The following is a 17,580-nucleotide window of genomic DNA, read 5'->3' as shown; positions in this document are numbered from 1 at the left end:
TGTAGTCACCAGCTTTAGAAAACAGTCCATTGTGAATATTTTTATGTTTCTTTAAGGCCCAGGCTTTCTGACCCAAGAGCACTGGCAAGCATGATTAAAGGATGATTGCTCAGAAGCTCAATTGTATATCGTTCCAAAGAGACTATGGGGATTAGACTCATCTGACCTGGAGACGTTTGCTCAGATTCTAGGACACTAAAAATCTAGGTACCTCCCTAATACTCTCCCCCCAAAATATTTATTTTATTTTGTTTTGCTTTTTTGCAACTCAAAGTAAAGGGCTTTTCTTTCAACCAAGGGGAGGTTGGGCCCCATAGACTGTCTTCTACAAGTTCTAAATCACACAACAGTAAGATTCTTGCGGACTTCCCTGGTGGCTCAGTGGTAAAGAATCCATATGCCAATGCAGGAGACATGGGTTTGATCCCTGGGTTGGGAAGATCCTACCTGCCTTGGAACAACTAAGCTGGTGAGCCATAACTGGTAAGCCTATGATTTACAGCCTGGGAGCCACAACTACTGACACCAGACGCCTAGAGTCATGCTCCCCAACAAGAGAAGACACCGCAATGAGAAGCCTGTGCACAGCAGCTAGAGAGAAGACCCCATTGAAAATAGAGAAAATAGAGAAAAACCCACCCAGCAATGAAGACTCTGCACATCCAAAAATAAATATAAAAATTTAAGGAAAGAGATTCTTGAGCTGCAGGAACTAGCAAACATTTGGCTGACGTTGTACCCCTCCGTCGGCATCAGGGCTCCAGGAAATAGCACTGAGATTCCCTGTGAGAATTAAACTTTTCTAGCCCTGAGATTACAGGGTTTCTGTCAACACACACACATACAGTTTCGTGCAAACACTTATCAACCACCTGACAGAGGAGTTCTATGCCGGTTCCTCACTCTTTGGGCCTGTATCACTGTTTCCAGGACTCTGACCCTCTAGGCCTCATCACCTAGACTTTGCTTCACTCTTCTGACCCAGGTCCACTGGGATCCCCAGCATTAAGTGTCCTGTTCTTCACTATGACCAACCCAATCCTGTAGTTATCAATATCAGTTCTTTGCAGCCTGCTTCTAAACCCTGATTTTGGTCAAATGTCCAAGACCTGAATGTGTTAGGTACATCTCTGAAAGACATACTCTCTAGTAACTTAGAAGCATTTGATCTCAGAAAATGCAAAGATTGGGTGATTCTCATTTTAAGAACTGTTGAAGCTGCCCAAAACATATTTCAAGTATATTTGCTTTCATAAGACTAGTCAAACTCTAAATGGATTATATTTTACTTATTACAAGTATTTATTCATAGTACAAGTATGACTGTAAAGATTTCATTGCAATTATTTTAAGCTTGTCTTATCATGCACATAATGTTCTGAAATGTGTATTTATATACTATAGTAATAAAGAACACAATGTAATATATACTAATACATATCTCAGGGAAAGCTATGCCTGTGAATAGCCTCATTATCCTATTCTTGTGCCTGAATTTTACTCCTAAAACACTCTATGATTAGTTATCTATTTCTCATTAAGTGAAAACAGAAGACTAAACTTGGATCTAAAATGGAAAATACAACCCACAGGATGAAATTTTATTATAACAGATGTAAGATGCCTTAGTTTAAATCAGGAATATGCCAACAAGGGTTTTAGGATAAATAACTAGGTACCAGTAATGGGGTATAAACATGAATTAGATACAAAGGTAAAAATGAAAAGAAGTACACAAGTTGTGGAAAAGATAAACCTGAAAATGACTACAATATTATATGATTTATATTACCATTAAATTTAATGAGAAGTGATACTTGCTGTGAAATGGATGAGCTAGAAAATTCTACTTTGCCTGAAATTTACTATGGGCAAAACCTGATAACTCATATTCATCTCCAGATAAAGTTGTATTAATTCAAGTTGTACCTTCTCTCCAAATTCAAATCCTTTTTGGCTGTATTAAGTGTTCTTATAACTTTTTAGGTTGAATTAAGTCTTCTTAATTTTTCCAAAAAATCTTTTCAAGCATCAGTTATACCAAGGTATAGTAATTTTGTAATATATTTTAGTTAAAAATCTGTCTCTTTCACAGATAAAAAAGATTGGGTAATATTATTATATATCATGCATGTTCTATCTCCATTATTTAGCACAGTATTAGGGTTTTTCACACTGTTCTCAGTATAATTTCAAATCTTCAGAAATGAGAAATCAATAAAGATTCACCTAGTCTCCTTAAATTTTCTCAGTTATTGTCACAAGAAATTATATTACTGCAAAATCTACAGCACAACATTGATTCTTGATTGTTTGAAGAAAAATTATACTCAATGTTAAAACCGATAAATGTTTTAAAATTACTACAGATGGTTAGAAATGACCTATGACAAAAACCTTATAAAGATTTCCCTCGGGTTTTTCACAGAAAAATTACCAAATTAATATGTGATTAGACAAAAGTAGAAAAACCATTTCCTAAGTTAAATAAGTTTATACTATCAAGATCTAAGAAAAATTGGAAGAAATTATCTTAAAAGTATTTTTCTTATAACTAAGTCTCTATAATAAAAGATTACAGTCATCACATGAATTTTTTGTTTGTTTGTTTATTTTTAAGGAATTAATGTAGGCCTGTATTTTTTTCTAAAATATCAAATGTAATTTATACCAATTTTTCTCTTTTTTGTATCTATCTGAATTTTATCCTAAATTGCTATGACACTGTGAGAGTCATAATTGTTTATTTAAATATTAATATGGTTTTTGTTGTTAACAAATTCTTATCATTCTTACAGTTCTAATAATCTCATGATCTTAATGCAAAACTATTAAGTCCATAATAATTTTAACTTAGCCTATGTATTTATTGGTGTTTTACTTTCAAAATGAATCCTTTATTTCTATTTATCCTATATCTGCATGTAAAATGCTTAAATTATATATCAAACTTTTGCTATTTATACCTGTAAATTTGAAGCATAATGCATGTGGAAGAATACATCAAAGAATGCAGTGCAAATGTATTGCTTTGATCAAGTAAGATTATATTAATTTCATATTGTTACATGCTATTTATGATATATACTTATTGATAGGGCATCAAAAATAAGCTTCAGTAATCTCTAAAAACATACTGGAAGATAACAAAACATTTTCCATTACATTCCAAATTTATCATACTATAGTCTGTTTTAAAAGAGGTTCTGATTAAATGTCTTATGTTAGATTGTTCAAGTATTACAACAAAAGATGTAACTCTAGTTTGTCAGGGAGATTCTTACTTTCAAGAGCCAAGCATGTTTATAATTGAATTCTTCTTGATTTTAAAAATAAAATGTCAATAAATACATAGGCTAAGCTAAAGTTATTATTGAATTAATAGTTTTGCATTAGAATCATGAGATTATTAGAATTATAAGAATGATAATATATAAATAGGATTATATGAATGATAATGTGCCAAGAATGTTCAAACTATGGCACAATTGCACAGATTTCACAAGCTAGCAAAGTAATGCTCAAATTCTCCAAGCTAGGCTTCAACAGTACATGAACTGAGAACTTTCATATGTTCAAGCTGGATTTAGAAAAGGCAGAGGAACCAGAGATTAAATTGCCAACATCCATTGGGTCATGAAAAATCAAGAAAATTCCAGAAAAAACTCTACTTCTGCTTCACTGACTATTCTAAAGCCATTGACTGTGTGGATCACAACAAACTGTGGAAAATTCTTCAGGAGATGGGAATACCAGACCACCTTACCTGCTGCCAGAGAAACCTGTATGCAGGTCAAGAAGCAACAATTAGAACCAGACATGGAACAGACTGGCGCCAAATTGTGAAATCAGTATGTCAAGGCTGTATATTGTCATCCTGCCTATTTAATTTATATTCAGAGTACATCATGTGAAGTGCCAGGCTGGATGAAGCACAAGCTGGAATCAAGATTTCCAGGAGATATATCGATAACCTCAGATATGAAGATGACACCACCCATATGGCAGAAAGTGAAGAGGAACTAAAGATCCTCTTGATGAAAGTGAAAGAGGAGAGAGAAAAAGCTGGCTTAAAACTCAACTTTCAAAACACGAAGATCATGGCATCCGGTCCCACCACTTCATGGCAAATAGATGGGAAACAATGGAAACAGTGACAGACTTTATTTTCTTGGGCTCCAAAATCACTGCAGATGGTGAGTTCAGTCATGAAATTAAAAGACGCTTGCTCCTTGGAAGAAAAGCTATGACAAAACTAGACAGCGTATTAAAAAGCAGAGACATTACTTTGCCAACCAAGGTCCATCTAGTCAAGGCTATGGTTTTTCCCGTGGTCATGTATGGATGTAAGAGTTGGACTGTGAAGAAAGTTGATCACCCAAGAATTGATGCTTTTGAACTGTGATGCTGGAGAAGACTCTTGAGAGTCCCTTGTACTGCAAGGAGATCCAACCAGTCCATTCTAGAGGAGATCAATCCTGTGTTTTCATTGGAAGGACTGATGCTAAACCTGAAAGTGCAATACTTTGGCCACCTCATGCGACGAGTTGACTCACTAGAAAAGACTCTGATGCTGGGAAAGGTTGGGGGTGGGAGGAGAAGGGGACAACAGAGAATGAGATGGCTGGATGGCATCACCGACTCGATGGACATGAGTTTGAGTGAACTCTGGGAGTTGGTGATGGACAGGGAGCCCTGGCGTGCTGTGATTCATGGGGTCGCGGAGTGTCGGGCACGACTGAGCGACTGAACTGAACTGAATGTATGCATGTGAGAGATGGACTATGAAGAAGACCGAGCACCTAAGAATTGATGTTTTTGAACTGTGGTGTTGGAGAAAATTTTAGAGAGCCCCTTGGATTGCAAGGAGATCAAATCAGTCAGTCCTAAAGGAAATCAGTTCTGGGTGTTCATTGGAAGGACTGATGTTGAAGCTGAAATTCCAATACTTTGGCCACCTGATGTGAAGAGCTGACTCACTGAAAAAGATCCTGATGCTATGGAAGACTGAAGGCAGGAGGGGAAGAGGATGACAAAGAATGAGATGGTTGGATGGTATCACCGACTCAATGGACATGAGTTTGAGCAAGCGCCAGGAGTTGGTGATGGACAGGGATGCCTGGAGTGCTGCAGTCCATAGAGTTGAAAAGAGCTGGACACGACTGAGTGACTGAACAAAGAATGATAATGAGAATTCACGGGAAAAACTAGAAAAAGCGAGAAACAAAACCGAGAACTAGAAAACAAAATATGGAAGAAAAATTTCCCTTCTATACATAGTATAAACAACCCTGAAGGATGGAAATTATCCTCTTTATATTCTAGTTGAATTATAAATAAAATTTAGTATCACAATATTTACAGTAGCTTCAACTAGATTCATTACTTTTTTGTTTACATCACATGAGCATTCTGTGTAAGCTCTGTATATTTAAAGCTGCATATATTTGTATATATGACAGGACCCAATTTATGTGTTTAGTTCCTCAGCTGTGTTTTTGCATCATAATTACAAATAAGACTTAATATTTAGCAAATTTGCTTAATAAATGTATAAACAAAAACTCCCTAAAGCCACACTACTATATAGCAATTAAATTTCTGAATGTTAGCATTTATTTTGAAAATTTCTTTTAAAGTCAGCTTTAACAAATTTAAAATTTACTGAATTATTTGGTGCATATGTTCTTACTTAGTAAATGCATCATATTAGTAAAAGAAACATGTAGAAATGATCAATAATCATTTATGAGACAGATACATCTTGTCAGTTCATATTATTTTATATATTGTTGTGTTGGTAATGAGTGTGAAAGTAAGAAATGACTTAATCAAAATAAATTTTAAAATCCTACTTTAAAGTAAAATCTTCCTATTTGAACTTAGAAAACGTTTTTTCTATGATAAAGTTTTTCTCATATCTGGATACAGCATTGCCATTGTAATTCTGGTCTTGACACTGATCTAAGACTTAGACTTCATTCTCTACTCCTTTCAAACACTCGTCTGGTTTCTGTTTAGTGTTCAATAAAAATGAATGAGGTAACAGAAATCACTTGCTTAAGGCTGAAATTTTTAATTTTCCACTTGGAAAATCTTTGCACAAATCTTAAAGTATTGTTGGAAGAAATCAATGTTCTCTGTGCCAGCTAATTTATGTATAAAGTAACTAGTTTGGGAATTATCCATTATATAATGGTCTATTGCCACATCCCCTGGTCAATGTTCCCCAGTTTCAGTACACTTGGGTTCCTCATCTTGTACCCTCTTACTAGCAAGATCTGCTCTACAATTCTTTGCTACATTTTCTTTCTCATGAAATAGAAGTGAAAGAATTAGTTTTTCAGTCATGTCCAACTCTTTGTGACCCCATGGGACTGCCTGTCACTCTCCTCTGTCCATGGAATTCTCCAGGCAAGTATACTGAGTGGGTTGCCATTCCCTTCTCCAGGGGATCTTCCTGATCCCAGGTGTCGAACCCAGGTTTCCTGCACTGCAGGTGGTTTTTTACCATCTGAGCCACCAGGGAATCCTTTCATTCTCATACTCCTATCCAAAGACTAATTTGCCAATAAGATCATTTTTTAAAAGGGGTAAAAAGCATTTTTATATCCTTATATATTAAATGGGTTCCAAATATAAGATTGTTATGAAATAAAGCATACAATTTGAATCTTCATTTTATTTGTTTATAAGATCGACTTCTATTGATGACTTCTGCCAGTCCTTAGTGCTCTCTTCCCTTGGCCAATGGCTCTAAATGACTCTGATCCCCGTGCTAACTCAGCGATAGTCTTTACTGGTCCCTGTTCTTCAATCCAAGCCAAGAATTGTTTCTGTTCAGGTTTTTACTCTCTATTTCAAGTCATTATTATGCCATTCTTGAATTACTGCAAATCTTTCAAGACAATTTTCCTTATCTCTGGCATTTTCCCTCTCTGAAATCATATTCTCTTAGTAACTTTCATTGTTACTGTGTGTATACCTTAACTTAGCACTTATGACACAGTATTGCAATTGCCAATTCAGTTTCCTTGTTATACATCTAGACAGTAAATTCATTAAAAACAGGACTATCTTCTCCAACACTGTATTACTAGCTCATTGTAAAATGTGCAAAACATATGATAAGCAAAATACAATTTTCAGTAAACAACACCCTTGATCTGCTATTTAGATTGCCATCTTGTGTTTTTCAGTGCTTTTTCTATCACATTTATCAGAACACCATAATTATCCAATGGTTCCACTGATTAATGAAACACACACCATTAGCAAGCATGGGCTGTAGATTTTTGTACCTATCATCACAATGAACTTGTTCTCATAGAAACTGTTAGTGCTGTAATGTTACTATTAACTAACAATTTCTTCTATTATTTATTGTTAATATGCAGAAAGTAGTATAAATGGACATTCAACAAATGTTGAGGTAGTGCATATGTTGCATTTTATTTCCTTCTAGGCTCCTAGTCACAAAAAGATTGTCATTAATTTACTAATTAATTCAATACATACTTTTGAAATCATGCTATGGGATAAGAATTTCAATGAGTTGAAGCTAGAAAAGTGGGTAAAGTCATTCCTGAATTCCCATTAAAATTGGATTACAGTTAGAATATGTGGATATAGGTCAAATAATTTAAAAAATACATCTTATAAACAGGAAATAACAGGATGCTTTGGGGAGCATAAAATAAGACAAACTAGTCTAGAAGATAAGAGGGAAGTAGAAAACTGTGAAGCTGAGGAGGTCAGTGAAAAATGAAGACTATCCTTTAAAGAAGCAAGATCATGAGCTTAGAAACCTGAATGAATAACTGGGTAAGATGAAATTACAGACTGATGCGATAAGAGAAAAGCATCACTGGAATGGGGGGCACTAAAGCAAAGTCTTTCATTTGGGACAGGTGATGTTTTGAGATGCTTGTGAAATACCAATGGTTAGTGCTAAGAAATAGTCAACTCTAAGGAAATGAGGCCAAAGAATTAGATGTGGACCTCAGATATATATGTATGAGACTATAGTATAAGATGATTATAGGCTACACAGGAGTACGTGCCATCATCTGTGGCAGGTTTAAAGAGTGAAAATTTTAAGACCTTGGCTGTGGCTCTGATGTTCCCCCAAGATTAACCAAAAAGCAAAGGAGAAGCCTGTAAAGGAATCTGACATGAGCCAAAGGCAGATAGAAAGACAAGTGATTAAAATATCCTAGAACCAAAGATTGTATTGAGGAAGAGGTCAACAAGTCTAATACAATGGGTGTCAAATATGTTTAAAAAGAAGTTTCCACTGGATCCATTGGCACATAGTTTATGAAACTCATTTTCTTCGAACAAAAATAATAAAAACAGAATGTTAGAAGTTGATTAGAAAGAGTTTAGGGAGGGAGGAAAAAAACAAAATAAAGGAGCACGTCAAAGTTTTATATTGTCACCTTGCTTATTTAACTTCTGTGCAGAGTACATCATGAGGAACGCTGGGCTGGAAGAAGCACAAGCTGGAATCAAGATTGCTGGGAGAAATATCAATAACCTCAGATATGCAGATGACACTACCCTTATGGCAGAAAATGAGGAGGAACTCAAAAGCCTTTTGATGAAAGTGAAAGAGGAGAGTGAAAATGTTGGCTTGAAGCTCAACATTCAGAAAACAAAGATCATGGCATCTGGTCCCATCACTTCATGGGAAATAGATGGGGAAACAGTGGAAACAGTGTCAGACTTTATTTTTAGGGGCTCCAAAATCACTGCGGATGCTGATACCAGCCATGAAAGTAAAAGACGCTTACTCCTTGGAAGGAAAGTTATGACCAACCTAGATAGCATATTAAAAAGCAGAGATTACTTTGCCAACAAAGGTCCGTCTAGTCAAGGCTATGGTTTTTCCAGTGGTCATGTATGGATGTGAGAGTTGGACTGTGAAGAAAGCTGATCACCGAGGTATTGATGCTTTTGAACTGTGGTGCTGGAGAAGACTCTTTAGAGTCCCTTGGACTGCAAGGAGATCCAACCAGTCCATCTAAAGGAGATCAATCCTGGGTGTTCATTGGAAGGACTGATGCTAAAGCTGAAACTCCAATACTTTGGCCACCTCATGCAACGAGTTGACTCACTGGAAAAGACTCTGATGCTAGGAGGGATTGGGGGCGGGAGGAGATGGAGACGACAGAATGAGAGTGCTGGATGGCATCACCGACTCGATGGACATGAGTTTGAGTGAACTCTGGGAGTTGGTGATGGACAGGGAGGCCTGGCATGCTGTGATTCATGGGGTCGCAAAGAGTCGGACATGACTGAGCGACTGAACTGAACTGAACTTAAATAATTTTTTAGAAATTGCTATAGACGTTTGGATAGCAGCCATTCTGACTGGAGTGAAATGGTACCTCATTGTGGTTTTGATTTGCATTTCTCTGATTATGAGTGATGTTGAGCATCTTTTCATGTGTTTGATAGCCATCTGTATGTCTTCTTTGGAGAAATGTCTGTTTAATTCTTTGGCCCATTTTTTGATTGGGTCATTTATTTTTCTGGAATTGAGCTGCAGGAGTTGCTTGTATATTTTTGAGATTAATCCTTTGTCGGTTGCTTCATTTGCTATTATTTTCTCCCATTCTGAAGGCTGTCTTTTCACCTTGCTTATAGTTTCCTTTGCTGTGAAGAAGGTTTAAATGATGGAGAGGGTGTGGAGAAAAGTGAACTCTCTTACACTGTTGGTGGTAATGCAAACTAGCACAGCCACTATGGAGAACAGTGTGGAGATTCCTTAAAAAACTGGAAATAGAACTGCCATACGACCCAGCAATCGCACTCCTGGGTATACACACAGAGGAAACCAGAATTGAAAGAGACACATGTACTCCAATATTCATCGCAGTACTGTTTATAATAGCCAGGACATGGAAGCAACTTACATGTCCATCTGCAGATGAATGGATAAGAAAGCTGTAGTACACTTACACAATGGAGTATTACTCAGCAATTAAAAAGAATACATTTGAATCAGTTCTATGAGGTGGATGAAACTGGAGCCTATTATACAGAGTGAAGTAAGCCAGAAAGAAAAACACCAATACAGTATACTAACGCATATATATGGAATTTAGAAAGATGGTAATGATAATCCTGTATACGAGACAGCAAAAGAGACACAGATGTATAGAACAGTCTTTGGGACTCTGTGGGAGAGGGCGAGGGAGGGATGATTTGGGAGAATGGCATTGAAACATGTTTATTATCATATGTGAAACGAATTGCCAGTCCAAGTTCGATGCATGATACAAGATGCTCGGGGCTACTGTACTGGGATGAACCAGAGGGATGGGATAGGGAGGGGGGTGGGAGGGGGTTCAAGATGGGGAACATATGTACACCCGGGGCCGATTCATGTCAATGTATGGCAAAACCAATACCGTGATGTAAAGTAAAAAAAATAAATAAGTAAATGTGATATATTTTATATATTAAAAAAAAGAAAGAAATGGCTATAAAAAGAAAATGGGAGAGACTAGAGCCTGTGGGCAAGCTGAAGAAAGTACCAATAAAGGGAAACAGGTGGAACAGAATTAGAAAAGAAGATAACTGGAAATTTAGGTCTCTTAAAAGAGACAGGAATGAGGGTTACACTGGCATCAGGAGAAGAAAATATTATTCCACCAAAACCAATAAGAAGTAGGAAAGAATAACTTCAACTACTGTAGGTTTGCATATTTAATGGAAGAAAATTGAAAACAAAAGAAACTCAATATTTTTAGAATTTTTTATGAAAATATGGCAGCTTAAACATTGGCTCTGTTTTAGAAGAGGAAGCAGGAGATAATAGATAAACAAAATGAGAGAAGACAGTCAGAATGTGTGGAGATTATAGGTGTTACCACAGAGTAAATTTACAGAAGCTGTGAAAATTTCTTAATTAGCACTGTTCAATGATGAAGGTAGTTTTTAGGTGAACTAATAATTGCTATTGTACTGTAAATTCTAAGCTGTTTATTTTCTTTTATTCCTCTAAATTCAAAAGTAATACTTGTCTTTTCATCATTGCTAATTACTCATGACCTTGAATTTTTAACTTTTTTGTTGAAACCTATTTTACACAGGGTAAATGTGTACATATATTGATTTCCACTGTGATGACTTTTAACATATTAATCAACTGTGTAAACCATACCACTATCAAAATACAGAAAATTCCTGTTGGCTTAGAAAGGCCCTTCATGGAACTTCTTTTTTCATCTCCTCCACATGAGATTTCTACTGTGTGCTTCAAAACAGATTGGTTTGATGGAGCTCCAGTGTTTCATAAAAATGGAATCTTACATCGTGTATTCATTTGTATTTGCTTCTTCCACTCCTTATAATGATTATGACATTCATTCACATTGCTTTCATTGATCATTAGTTTTTTTATATTCCTACATAGTATTATATTGCAGGATGATGCCAAATTTGTTTATCCGTTATACATTAGTTGACATTAGGATAGTTCCCAATTACTGGCTATTACATGTAAATATCCTTGTACCTGCCTTTGAATTTCTGCTTTTATATTTCTTGTCTAAGTACTTAGGAGTGGAATTGCTATGTCATAAAGTTATTATAATTTAATTAAAGAAGGAGCTGGCAAAGTTACTTTCCAAAGTGACTGTACTATTTTAAGCTCCTTTTAGCAATGTATGGAGAATGTCTGCTGTTCCACATCCCTAACAAAAATGTTTGTCACTGTTTATACCATTTTATTGAATTTTTGTCTTTCTTCTATTATTGGTTTATAGGCTATCTGAATAATTCATTTATTTTGGAAAGAAGTTCTTGTATATTTAATAGTAGTAGTAGTAATAACTATTATTATTATACTTTTAAGGTTTCCATAACAAAATATGGAAGTCTGGGTGGCTTAAACAACAGAAATTTATTTCTCACAATTCTGGAGTTTAGATGTTCAACATCAATGGGTCAGCAGGTTTGGTTTCTCCTTAGACCATTCCCCTTTCCCTGAAAGACTGCCACCGTATTACTGTGTTCGCATGTCACATTTTCTCTGAGTACATATAACCCTGGTCTCTCTCTCGCTCTCTTTTTATGAACATACCAGCCATATTGAGTTAGGGCTCCATGCTGATATCCTTCTTTAACCTTTGTTAACTCCTTAAAAGCCCCATCTCTAAATACCGTCATATTGGAAAGCCATGTGAATTTTGGCTTCAACATATGAATTTTGGAAAGATAAATATATATAAACATATATTTATTTTATATAAGTATAAAATACTTCCCCATCCTGTTCTGCCATCATTTTGTGAAACATATCTTTTGATGGGTAGATTGTAATTTTGAAGGAACCTGCTTATGCTTTTCTAGAAATGTTACACTTTCTGGGTCCAGTTTAAGAAATACTTGCTCACTCAAAATCTGAGAAAATATGTACTTACGTTTTCTTCTAGAAACTTTTTAATACTTTTGTTTATATTTATCTCAATGATTCATCCCAAATTAATTTTTGATGTATGGTGTGAGATAAGTGACAATTTTCCATGTTTTAAAGTGTTTATAAGTTGTCCCAGCCATTTGTTTCAAAGATTTTCCATTTTCCTTGGAACATCTTTGACATGATTTTTTAAAATATTTTTGACTATTTAAGTGTGTGAGGAAAGTATTAATCACTCAGCCATGTCCGACTCTTTACGACCCCATGGACCCCATGGACCAGGCTCCTCTGCTCATGGAATTCTCTAGGCAAGAATACAGGAGTGGGTTGCTATTTCTTCCTCCAGGGGATTTTTCCCAATCCAGGGATCGAGCTCTGGTCTCCAAATGTCTTTTGTACTTTTCTGTCCTCAGGTCCATGCCACACTCTTTTGGTTAATGTGGAAATAGAGTCAGTTCAGTTCAGTTGCTCAATCGTGTCCCACCCTTTGTGACCCCATGGACTGCAGTACTCCAGACCTCCCTGTCCATCACTAACTCCCGGAGTTTACTCAAACTCATGTCCATTGAGTTGGTGATGCCATCCAAACATCTCTTCCTCTGTCGTCCTCTTCTCCTCTTGCGTTCAATCTTTCCATAACTCAAGGTAAATTAGTATATGTCTTTTTAACTGGTTCTTCTTTTTAATGATCACTTGGCTATCCATTTTTTTTAATGTGAGATATTTTATTGTCATTTATTTATTTTAAAATCAATTTTAATATAATCTAAACACAAACCATTTAGAAAACACTGAGGAATCAATGTACAAAGTTGATGCTATTGTATTTGGATACAGTTGGCAAGTTCTGTTACTTACTTTTAGTCCAGGAAATAGAATCAAGGAAACCTAATATATTGGAAGAGATGTTTGAAGTTTGGCCCCCTGTGAACCTGAAGTTGTCAATAATTAGAAAGAGATGTAAATTTTATCAGTTCCCCTGCAACCATTTAGACTCATTACACATATTCTATCTATTAATACTTCTCTTGCCTAGGTCCAAATATTCTGGAATAGTCTGCAGTACTAATCTTGAAAAAAAAATTAATCCCTAAGCCATCAAAACACAGTTTGATAACTGGCACAAATGCTTCAACGACTCCTAAATCTTTTACTTCTTCCTGTAAATTCAATTTATAGAATGAGGTGAAAAAGTCACTTCAATCAATATATCTTGGTGCAACACACAGCAGTATTGGCACCTTTTGTCAGTTCAGTTCAGTTCAGTCGCTCAGTCATGTCTGACTCTTTGCGACCCCATGAATCACAGCACGCCAGGCCTCCCTGTCCATCACCAACTCCCGGAGTTCACTCAAACTCATGTCCATCGAGTCGGTGATGCCATCCAGCCATCTCATTCTCCGTCGTCCCCTTCTCCTCCAGCCCCCAATCCCTCCTAGCATCAGAGTTTTTTCCAGTGAGTCAGCTCTTCGCATGAGGTGGACAGAGTATTGGAGTTTCAGCCTCAGCATCAGTCCTTCCAATGAATACCCAGGGTTGATCTCTTTTAGAATGGACTGGTTGGATCTCCTTGCAGTCCAAGGGACTCCCAAGAGTCTTCTCCAGCACCACAGTTCAAAAGCATCAATTCTTCGGCGATCAGCTTTCTTCACAGTCCAACTCTCACATCCATACATGACCACGGGAAAAACCATAGCCTTGACTAGACAGACCTTGGTTGGCAAAGTAATATCTGCTTTTTAATATGCTATCTAGGTTGGTCATAACTTTCCTTCCAAGGAGTAAGCGTCTTTTAATTTCCTGACTGCAATCAGCATCTGCAGTGATTTTGGAGCCCCAAAAAATAAAGTCTGACACTGTTTCCAAAGTTTCTCCATCTATTTCCCATGAAGTGATGGGACCAGATGCCATGATCTTTGTTTTCTGAATGTTGAGCTTCAAGCCAAACTTTTCACTCTCCTCTTTCACTTCCATCAAGAAGCCTTTGAGTTCCTCTTCACTTTCTGCCATAAGGGTGGTGTCATCTGTATATCTGAGGTTATTGATACTTCTCCTGGCAATCTTAATTCTAGCTTGTGCTTCTTTCAGCCCAGCGTTCCTCATGATGTACTCTGCATATAAGTTAAACAAGCATGGTGACAACATACAACCTTGACGTACTCCTTTTCCTATTTGGAACCAGTCTGTTGTTCCATGTCCAGTTCTAACTGTTGCTTCTTGACCTGCATACAGGTTTCTCATGAGGCAGGTCAGGTGGTCTTGGATTCCCATCTCTTTCAGAATGTTCCACAGTTTATTTTGATCCACACAGTCAAAGGCTTTGGCATAATCAATGAAGCAGAAATAGATGTTTTTCTGGAATTCTCTTGCTTTCTCCATGATCCAGTGGATGTTGGCAATTTGATCTCTGGTGCCTCTGCTTTTTCTAAAACCTGCTTGAACAATTGGCAAGATCCAAGCATAAAAATTTTTCCTTCAACATTTTCAGTTACAGATTGTGGTAGATTCTTGCTTTTGCTGATATCTTGTATCCACTCTTTCACTAGGCTAAATTTCCCAAAGTTAGAGTCTTGCATTGCAGTTCCTCTTACTCTACAGAAACCACAAAGGGCTTCAGAATCTCGATTAGTTTAAGTCAGTTTCCTTTTGGGTCTGCTAAACAGATAGCATAGGATGTTATAATGCTTGTGTGGTTGCTGCATTTGTTGTGATCCCTGCGTTGTTAATAGAAAGAACATTACCTCCCGCACAGGCACCACTTAGTCACGTCCCCAGGACAACAGTTGTTACCAAGGATCTGAGATAGAGGGAGGGAGGAGTCTTACCTCCGCCCTGAGTCTAACTGCCTAAATAAGAGATACATATTTAAGTGTATCTTGTCAATTTCTGCCAAAAGACTGCTAGAATTTGGCAGTAAATATTTTGGAAAGAAAGGACATCTTACCAGCTTGAGTCTTCTTAGTTATGAAGATTGATTCATCTTTTCATTTGTCTTTTTTTTTTCCTTTCCTTTATTCCCTTTTTTGAGGTTTTAAATAAAGAATTTACACAATTTTTGACAAATTTCTATTTAAACCCAACTATTCCATTTCCTTATTTGGCTTTAAATTGGAAATGCTACTTTATCTTTACTGTAAAACAAAAATTGTAGTTATACAAAAATAGATTATATATTGAGTTCATATGCAAAAAATTTAATATAATAATTTGTTTTGTAGGTTCTTTTTAAAAATTGTAACAGAATTTTCTATAATCCTATCACTGTAAATATAAATACTTTCACTTTCAAATTCTTATCAAATTATTTATTTTTTCATTACGTAAAGTCTCCAGTCTGAAGAAATAGTATCTCATTCTCAGGTTTAAATTGAAAATGCAGAGACCCTGAAAATTAAAAACTATCTTATGTGAGGCTTCTTTCCTAAGTTACTAATTATCTAATTGAGGGATTCACTTCTAATTTTTATTTTTTAGCTTAAATATGTGTTGAATTCTATTAAAGACTTTTTATTCAAATATTGAGATGTATTATTTTCTTCATTCTGTTAATGTAGTGAATTATATTAATTGACTTTTTAATATGAGACAAACCTTGTCTGCTTTTGTAAAAATTAATTTATTGAAGCATAGCTCACACATATGTTACCCATTTCACGTGTACAAATCAATGACATTTGAGTAAGTTTATCAAGTTATGCAATAATTACCATAAATTTTAAAACATTTCATCATTTTAATAAGATTCTTCATACATATTTTCTGTTAAACCTCTGCCCATTCTCAGACAATTACTAATCTACTTCTATAGATTTGCATTTCCTTAACATTTCGTATAAAAAGCAATACAATATACAGTCACTTATGTTAGATTGCGTTTTTGAACTGAGCATAATATTTTGAGGTTCAGCCACATCATATCATGTATCTGTAGTAATTCCTTTATTGATCTGTAGTATTCCATTCTATGGATATACCATATTTTGTCCATCCAGTCAATAGGTGAAAATCATTTAGGTGGTTTCCAATTTTTATTACTAATATGATAAACAATCCTGCAAAAACCATCCACCTGTAAGTTTCTATGTGGAAATATATACAATTTCTCTTGAACAGACAACCCTAGTGGTGTTGAAGTGCTAGGTCATAAATTACATATATATATATATATATATATATACTTAATATTCTAAGAAATTTCCAAAATGTTTTCCAAATGCATTCATGTTACCACCAGCAATGCCTGAGCAGTCTCCTTTCTTCACATACCCTTCAACATTTGTAGCTGTCTTTTCATTCTTTTTTTATGAACTGCTGGAAGGAATTTGATAACAGTTTGTTCAGAATTTGAATTATAATTTCATAAAATATAGTGTAATTTTCTCTTTTCAGTAATATTGTTAAGATTTTCACTTCCACAATTTGTTCACTTTGTAAAATTAATACAAAACTGTTCTTTTACCCTCTATTTTCTAAAGATTCTGTGAGAGAAGCATATATTTATGATACTCTTGGAGACAGGAGTTTTCTATAGAGATGGTCTGGTTTTTTAAATATCTTTTTCTTTTCACAGCTATAGAACTGTTCAGATTTTATATTATTTTTCATTTAGATGCTCAGTTTATTGACATGCAACATTTTGTGAAAGTCTCTGATATTTATTTTATTGTGTGATATCTTGCCTTTCATATCGGATACTGGAAATTTATATTTCCCCACTCTTTTCTTTGAGTAGTCTTGCTGTTGTCGTCCAGTCACTAAGTCGTGTCTGACTACTTGTGATGCCATGAAGTGCAGCTGAACAGCAGCACATTGGGCTTCCCTGTCCTTCATATCTCCCTGAGTTTGCTCAAACTAATGTCCATTGAGTCATTTAACCATCTCAACCTCTGTCACCCCCTTCTGCTCCTGCTTTCAATCTTTCCAAGCATCAGGGTCTGAAAGTCCACTCTTCGCATCAGGTGGCCAAAGTATTGGAGCTTCAGTTTCAGTCCTTCCAATGAATATTCAGTCCTTCCAATGAATAGTCAATCCTTCCAATGAATATTCAGGGTTGATTTCATTTAGGATTGATTGGTTTGATTTTGTGGTCCATGGGACTCTAAAGAGCCTTCTTCAGAAAAACAATTCCAAAGCATCAATTCTTTGGCGTT

General features: G+C 35.8%; 1 pseudogene; it reads right to left on the bottom strand.

The window, feature by feature from the left end:
• Nucleotides 1-13,186: 13,186 nt before the first annotated feature.
• LOC129551116 (poly(A) polymerase alpha-like) lies at nucleotides 13,187-15,168 on the bottom strand (annotated as a pseudogene).
• Between the last annotated feature and the right edge of the window lie 2,412 nt (nucleotides 15,169-17,580).

This window comes from Moschus berezovskii, chromosome 17 (genome assembly GCF_049115385.1).
Source record: "Moschus berezovskii isolate FMDL1 chromosome 17, NW_MosBer_1.0, whole genome shotgun sequence".
NCBI classification, from domain to species: domain Eukaryota; kingdom Metazoa; phylum Chordata; class Mammalia; order Artiodactyla; family Moschidae; genus Moschus; species Moschus berezovskii.
This window is presented reverse-complemented; position numbering and strand designations above follow the sequence as displayed.